This window comes from Canis lupus, chromosome 14 (genome assembly GCF_011100685.1).
Source record: "Canis lupus familiaris isolate Mischka breed German Shepherd chromosome 14, alternate assembly UU_Cfam_GSD_1.0, whole genome shotgun sequence".
NCBI classification, from domain to species: domain Eukaryota; kingdom Metazoa; phylum Chordata; class Mammalia; order Carnivora; family Canidae; genus Canis; species Canis lupus.
Window position 1 is genome coordinate 28,845,607 of NC_049235.1, and position 8,977 is coordinate 28,854,583.

The window sequence follows — 8,977 nt, forward strand, 5'->3', positions numbered from 1 at the left end:
CCCAGACACTTTGTAATTAGATGGATGACAGAGTTTTGTTACAAGCAATTTTGACTTTGTTTCAAATATAATCTATAGAACAGGCATTGTTTTCACTTGCCTATTCTATTTAAGAGGCAACATAATTTTAATAATCTTAATTTGGAAATAAAATGTTGGTACTCTTTATATCTGATTCTCCACTTACTTCTTTTTTAACAAAATGGGCACGGACTCTTGTTCCTGCATCTTAGCTAACTAACTTAGGTGTCAGCAAATGTTTTCTATAGACAGCCAGGTAGTAAATGTTTTCGTAATAACTCGATTCTAGCGTAAACACCAGTGTTTGTACCACTGAAGCAGCCATAGATAATATGTGAATGAATGGAAGTGGCTGTGTTACAATCAACAAAACAGGTGACTGGCCAGGGGCTACAGTTTATCCACCCTGATTCCCACAGAATAAAGGGCCAAGATGGTGACATCCTGTGGCACTTCAATTATGGTATACACCCGAAACTAGCATAATATTACTGTCAACTATACTTCAACAAAAAAATATGACAGTGAATATAAATCAAAAAGAGAACTCTATCACAATCCTGTGTCCTGTCAATGGCTTTGTATCAGTGGGAACTGGAAGTTCACCTACAGAAACTGAGCCAGAGAATCTCAGGGCCCAGGGATAATCAGCTGACTTGGGAGTTGGAGAGGGGAATGGAATAGAAAGCAAGATCAAGGTACAGTCAGGATCGTGAATTTGAGATCCTTTATGCTTCTTTTTCTACCTTGCTCCCAGAATACCAGACAGAGAGCTTAAGGTGACTTCTCTTGAGAAACTAATAGTCCCGTAGAAAAAGTAGAAAACAAAAACCTCCCACAATTTATCGACAGAGGAGGATTCCCCATGACCCAATGTTAAGTACTCAAACCTCCTTTGTTCTTCCTGTCTCTTCTTTCCAATCTCCCTTCCCATCACTGTAGCTCCTATTAGCTTTTTAGCATCTTATTATTAGATGTGATTTGTCAGCTAATGAGCACCATTTTAAGAAAGTCTCTGATATGAGAGAAAAAGACACCAAACAACAAAAAAATTAAAACAAAACAAAATAAAACTCGAAATAGGAACCAAGAAGAAATAGACCCAATACAAAAAATAGGAGGAAACTAACATTTATATCATGAGAAAGATAGGAGTACTTATTACATCTCTAAAATGGGAATAGAATGCTATTACAAAGGAACAAGACAGAATAAAGAGAAATTTCTTAAAATTAAAAATATGGCTGAGAATTCAGAAATAGTAATTTGAAAAGATATATATATATACAGTCTGATATTTACTGCAGCATTATTTATAATAACCAAGATATGGAAGCAACCTAAATGTCTCTTGAGACATTGATAGATGAAGGGATAAAGAAGATGTGAGAGATAAACAAATAAACAAATAAATAATAAATAAATGTAATGGGATATTACTCAGCCATAAAAATAATGAAATTGTGTCATTTGTGACAACATGGATGGACCTAAATAATTGAGACTGAAAAAGACAAGTAAAACATTGTACTTATGTAGAATCTAAAAAAAGAAAACAAATGAACAAAACAAAAAAATAGAAACAGAATCATCAATACAGAGAACTAGTAGTTGTCAGAGAGGAGAGGGTTGGGGGAATGGGTAAAATAGGTGGAGAGGATTAAGAGGTACAAACGTCCAGTTAAAAAACAAACTAGAGAGATGAAAAGTATAGCACATGGAATATAGTCAATAATAATATAATACTGTTGTATGGTGACAGATGGACATTGTGCTTACCATGGCGAGCATAGCATAATGTATGGACTTATGAAATCATTATGGTATACACCTGAAACTAGCACAATATTGTATGTCATCTATACTTTAATATAAAATATGACAGTGTATATAAATCAAAAAGAGAAAATCTCATAAATTAGAACAAAGAAAGAAGTATTTAAAATAAAGGAAAAAATAAACTTAGAGGATTGATGCTAAATGACCAATATCCAACTGATGGATTTTTCAGAAAGAGATGAGAAAAGAGAATGGAATAATTTATCAAGAAAACAATGAAATAAACTTTTTGAGAAATTATTAATATTTTGAAAGAAATCCACAAAGTGTCTTAAATATCCTTTAACACTTTCTAGCCTATAGTATATTAATACCTAAAGAATGTTGTAATAGAGATTAGAAAATGTGATACTATAAAATTTAGAGCAACTTTAACACTTTGGCAATAGAAATGAATTATTAATAATGTAGGAAAGGCTAATTTTGATCCATCCTAATTTAGTCAAATTGTAAATGGAAAAACTTCTTTCTGTATTGGGTGTCACACTCTCAAGGGAATAGATACTTCAAGGGATGGAGTAATGAAACGGGTAATGGACAATTTACTGTATCATTTTTTGCTGGGTAACAAACCACACCCAAACTACATGGTTTCAAACATCATTTCATTTGCTCAGGACTGTGGAGTTCAGCAATTTGAGCTGGTCTCAGCTGGGCAGTTCTTGTCCTGGTCTTCTCTGGGGTTATTCATATAACTATAGTCATCCAATAACTAGATTGGGACTGAGTACCTCCTTTGTGTGTCTGAGAATGGGTGGGGGTTGACAACTGAGCCATTCTCATCCTTGGGAAAACAAATCCAGACTTCTTCACATGGATGTGTCAGATTTCGAGAAAGTGAGAGTGGAAGCAACAGGGCCTTTTGAGCGTTACACTCAAAACTCCCATAACATAACTTCTGTCACACTTTACTGGTCAAAGCAGGCTGCAAGACAAACTCAAATTCAAAGTAGTGGAGAAACTATATCACCCTCTGGTGACAAGCTGCAAAAACATGTACATATAGGGGTGGGAAGAGTCTGTAACCATTATTTTGCAAGTTACTATATGTACCATAATCCATATCACATGAAGAATGGTTACAAATTTACACATGATTAGCCTGCAGTGTAGTAAAGTATATAGCCTGTCATTATTATATAGCCAGTAGATAATCTGTCATTATGTTTGGACATCTGAAGTATTGTCATGTGGAGAGATGTTACACTTCTTTTTAATGGACCCTGTGGATCGAATAAAATATGTACAAAGAAGTTCCAGATAGCCAGCTTTTGCCCAATACAAGGAAGAACTCTTCCTTTTTTAAAAGTTTATTTATTTATTTATTTAACTTGAGAGAGACAGAGACAGAGAGCATCAGTAGAGGGGGGTAGGGGCAGAGGGAGAAGGAGAGGTAAGCTCCCTGCTGAGTGGGGAGCCAGGTGTGGGGCTTTATCCCAGGATCCTGGGATCATGACCTGAGCCAAAGCCAAAGGCTTAACCAACTGAGTCACCAGGTGTCCCTCAAGGAAGAAGTCATAAAAAATGTGAAATGTCCTGTCCTGGGAAGGCTTTAGGTGTATGTTCAGCCATCATTTGTTTAGGATGTAGCAGAAGGAGTTTGTGTTATAGGACTTACAGTGTCTTTTCAGTTCCAGATCCTGACTCTCTTCACAATTTGTAGGGAATATAATGGAGTGGTTGGGACTAGATGTGATGTTTGCAAGCAGCCTGTGAACAAATGACTCACCTCAGTACCCTTAGTTTATAAATAGGGAGAAGAGCTAAGGAGAAGAGAAGCGAACCCTCAGGGGCTCCGAAACTCCAAGGGCAGGAAAAAGGAGTATCAGAGAAAGGAAACAAGCAAAAACTGAACCGAACCTGAATCACTGATTTCACATAGTTATGTCACCTCAGCCTTTATCTCCACGTGTAAAATGTACTCTGTTCAGAATATCTATTTCACCTTATTCCCCTCTGATACATAAATCTTTCCCATCTGAAATTCCTATTTGTGAAGTTATTACTTGGTTTCAGAGTTATTCAGATTCAAATGGCTCCCTCCCCTCAGAGTTGTCCATTTATAATAGCATCCTAACTAGTCTATCTTTCCTGCGAGGATAAATTACTACAGCTGCGGGTTTAAAATCTATGGTTACCTTCCAACCTCCTGCATTTTTAACTGAGTTTATATTCAGGCTCTTCAGAGAGAAATATGACTCAACAACCAGGAGAAGGTTGCATTACCTAATCCAATTGTACATTAGTGGCAGGATAAAGACACACACACTCTAGGTCCAAGAAGCAAGGCAGACGATTTCCTGGAGACTCTCATGTCTCTTCCTTCTGTATTCAGCTTTTACCTGGAACTACACTAGTATGAAAGTGGTGAATGTTATCGATAGAGAAAGACATCCACCTTTTTATGAATCCCTCCCGACTCCTATAGCAACAAGACCTCTATATTATAAATTTAGTAGACGGAAGACCACAGAAAGAAGAAACACAAAACTGTCAATAAAAGATTAGTTATAAGAAAGCATTTTCAAATGCAATCGTGAAGCCTGCAAGTAAATGAGGTCAATCTACAGCACTGAATTTAGTATGAGCAGGAAACATTGCGAACAAACAAGGTCTGAATGGGGTTCCTTCCACAATCGGACTTTGCACTGAATATCATTTGATGGGGGCCTGCCGCTTCGCTGAGGCCGGTTAAGCAAGAAGGGAATCACTGGGGCTAACAAAGCATCCCCGGCTCAGTCCCATTCATCTCTCCAGCTCGGCTGGGGAGCAGAACAGCGTGCATGTATGCCTGCCTGCCTGGGTTTTCCCACCTGAAAATCCCCTGGCTGGAACAACTGGTACTTATTTCCTTGAGGAATTTCTACTTATGCAGATGTATGTCCTAATATACCCATTACTGATATTTTCTGGTATTCTCCAAACTAGACAATCTGTCTATGGAGCTTAACATTCTTCTTTCCAAATTCTCCTAGATTCTTATTACAGCAATCTTTTGTGACAACATGACCCCCGCAGGGCTTTTTTTTTTTTTTTTTAACTAGCTTTTTACATTTAGAACCTCTAATTTGAAACTTTACATATATAACAAAATAAATATTATGTGCATATTTTTCAGTTGTATCATACAGTATATAGAAGTATATATTAACCTGGTATAGAGACATATAGATGTGCTCACATGTATTTTCTAATATATATGTATATATTAGAAATATTATATATATATAATATATATAAACTATTATTTCTAATTTATTTTCCTACATCTCTTGAGGCCTTCAAAAATCAAAATAGGTTTTTTAGGATTCTCTAAATGCAGTTTCCTTCCTGGCTACTGTTGACTTTGGCATTTATCTTCAGTTATCAATAACCCAAATACTTAGCATTTTATTTATGTTCACAAAACAGAAAAAAATATTGGAATTAAGTTGATAACATTTCAGTAACTCCAGGCCCTATTGAGTGTATCTTTTTCCAACTCTTAAGCAAACCATGCTTCAAAAATTTCCTCAGAATCATCAAGCACACTTGTTATTTTTGTTAGTCCATGTTTGTATATATTACTACTAATTAATAACTTTCCATAATGATAACCAAACTGGAGAAAATATATCAAGTAAAAAGTGAAAATTCCCTAACTTTTCCTCTACTCTAAGCCACAAAGATAATCACTGTAACTGTTTCATGTCTACCAGAATTTCCATCTCCCACCACTCTGTTCTTTTATTCATACCATTAACTGTCAGCGTGCTGTATATTTTGATTATTATAACTTTATATCACTGACATTGTTCCAGATTAACAGAAGTGGCTCTGTCTCGTTATTTTTAATAGCTTGTGGAATGTGTCTCTACTTGATTTAACGATTTCTTTATTAATAGACATATAGGATGTTTTTGTTTCATTTATCTGTTACAATTAACGGTAAAGTGAACACACATACACAGACACAAACATACTACTTTTGCCATGGAATATAAGTTCTCTAAGTGGACATGCTGAATAAGAGAAAAATGTACCTGCCAAGAACAAGACTGTCAGTTCATAATTTCACCAAGAGTTACTGAGAGTATCTTTTCGCCAATAATCCATGCCAAGATATTTTTCAATTTTCTAACTCCGATGGGCAAAAAAAAAGTTCAATTGGCATTAAATTTTTAGTTTGAGTAACCATTGCTATGTAATCTTTGCCCATTTGTAAATTCAGTTGCCCTTTTTTGTACTGATTTTGCATTTCTCGATTTGGCAATTTCCATATCTATATTTATGTCTTAATAGTAGATTCGTTATACTTCTTATAAGTATTTTCCACTTGTCTATTTTCCCATTTATTTTTCTTATGAAAAAGCACTGCATGCTGTTTCCTAATTACATCCTCTTACCTGCTCCCACTTCAAAAAGATAATCATTTTATCTTGAATTTTTCTCATTCTTTGTCTTTTACAAAATAGAGCTTACCACATACTTTCCCAGGAAGTATGGTGCTGAATTTTGCATGTTTTTGAACTCTGTAGAGACAGAGTTCTACTGTTTGTATTCTTCTGTATCTTGCTTTTTTCAGTCAATGATATATTTCTAAAATTTAACTCATGTTGATATTTGTGGCTGTAGTTTATTTCTTTTTTAGCAATTACATGTTTAAAAAGTGCTGAATGCAATGTCCACAAAATGTTCCAAAACTATGGAAAGAGCCCAGATGTCCATTGACAGATGAATGCATAAAGAAGATGTGGTAAATACATACAATGGACTATTACCCATAAAAAAAAATAAAATATTTCCATTTGCAACGATATGGATGGAACTAGAAGATATTATGCTAAGTGAAATAAGTCAGAGAAAGACAATTGTCATATGATCTTACTCATACACGGAATTGAAAAAACAAAAGAGAGGGGCATAAGGGAAGGGAGGGAAAAAAAAAAGAAGAAAACTCAGAAAGGGAGACAAACCATAAGAGACTCTTAATCATAGGAAACAAACTGAGGGGTGCTGGGGGTAAGGGGGGTGAGGGCACAAGGTAACTGGGTGATGAATATTAAGGAGGGCATGTGATACAATGAGCATTGGGTATTATGTAAGACTGACAAGTCAGTCACTGACCTCTACCTCTGAAACCAATAATACATTGGTTTTATGTTAATTAATTGAATTTAAATAAAATTTTAAAAAATAAACTTGAAAAAAAATTAAAAATGCTGAATTCTATTTTAAATTATAATAGATGGCCTATGTATCGGTTGTATTTTCTCTCTTGGCAATCATAACATTTTAAGTAATGTCTGTATTACCTCTTATGTCCCAATTGCTATTTCATTTCTTTCTTTTTCTTCTTTAACTGCTCTAACTTGGCCCTGCCTTCAATGGTATTCTGACAAACCAGTTACCCTCCTACTCAATCCCCCTTTACCACTCCCATCCTTGATCTGTAGTTTGACAATTTCCATAATGCAACTAGTTCTGTGTGGGTAATTTCAAGCTACCAGCGGTATCTTGGAGTCGGAAAGAGTTGTGCATAATGCGCTCTTTGAGTTTGTATGAGCAGGCTCCATCAGGCCATTGGATTATAGCCACTCTAGTCTAGTTCCTAACTTTTTATCATTGAATCAGATGACTGCTGTGTTGTTTTTCAGAGATACCCTTGCTAAATTAGAGTTCTGTCCTCTTTCAAGTTCACTAAGGGATCTCATTATGGTTTTTGAATGTTCCAGCAGCTTTTTAATTTTTTTTTTTTTGCACCTAGTAAGAAGATATTTTAATTACTTCTTCATCTGTTAATGTGTAAATAAAATTTGGGACTTTTTTAGTGCCGATACTCTTTTATCCCTAGGGTAACCTAACTTGATATTTATCTATTATCTTCATTATTGACAGTAAGATTTAGTTTGCTAATATTTTGTTTGGGATATTGCATCGTATAAGTGTGGTAGTTGATTTTTTGTTTTTGTTTTTATTACAATTGCCATCTGACAATGTAATGCCCATAGTCTGAGCATAAATTGAGGTGCTTTTCTTCGTTATCTGAGTGAGTCTATGAATGTTCTAAGTTATATTTCAGAAATATTTGATAGAATTTGCCTAAAAACCTGATTGGGACTGGTGTCTCCTCTGTGAGAAAATTTTAATTAATAATTGACTTTTTAACTAATGGGCATAGGAGTATTCAAGGTTTTGTTTCATGCTTTGTGAGTCAATTCGGGTAAGATTATTTTTTTCTAGGAATTTTTTACTTTTTCCCTATTTTTAATATTAATGATGTATTTACTTATGTTTATTCACTAAGTTTATCCTTTATTATATCCCTGAAAATGTCCTGTTTCCAAAACTTTTTTTTCATCATTCTTCTTGGAAGACTACATTTAATCTACATTTAATCAGTTTTTTTTCAAAGAATGAACTTGATCTTGGTTGAGCTTCTATTTTTTTTATTTTTTATTTTATTATTTTATTTTTTTTAGCTTCTATTTTAATTTCAGTTTTCTTTCATTAAGTTCTGCTTATAGCTTTATTATTTTCTACATTTTTTGTTTTTTTGACTGCTTTTTGATAAATGTAATCATGGTGTATTTTATTGTACAGTTTATTTAATTTTTATCATATCAGCTGGCCAGACTGCCAGAGCTTTTTTTTTTTTTTTTTTTTTTTTTTGCTGCTGAGGCGAGGATTTATTTAAGGGAGATAAGCACCTTGTCCGTGGATTTGCGCTGTATTACATGAAGGAAGGCATCATCGACCTTCTCCAGCTTAAAAACTGCTTCGATGTGTGGCTGGATGCGCCCTTGCTGGCAGTACTGAAGAGCCGAGGACAGGATTCTGGAGATGATGGGAAAGTTCTGCTTTTTGTATCGTCTCCAGTACAGCCCCATGGCAGAGACATTCTTCAGGAGCAGAAGGTTGGCGGGCACAGAAGCAATGGTTCCTCCAGCAAAACCCACCACCACTATCCTGCCCTCCCACACCAGGCTGCAGAGTGCCTCCAGGAAGACATCTCCTCCCTCTGAGTCAATGACCACATTCACCCCAGCACTGCCCACCAGCTTCCTCACAGCCTCCTTCAGGCTGCCCTGACTACAGTTCACAACAGATTGTGTGCCCTTCTGCATCACAAACTGGC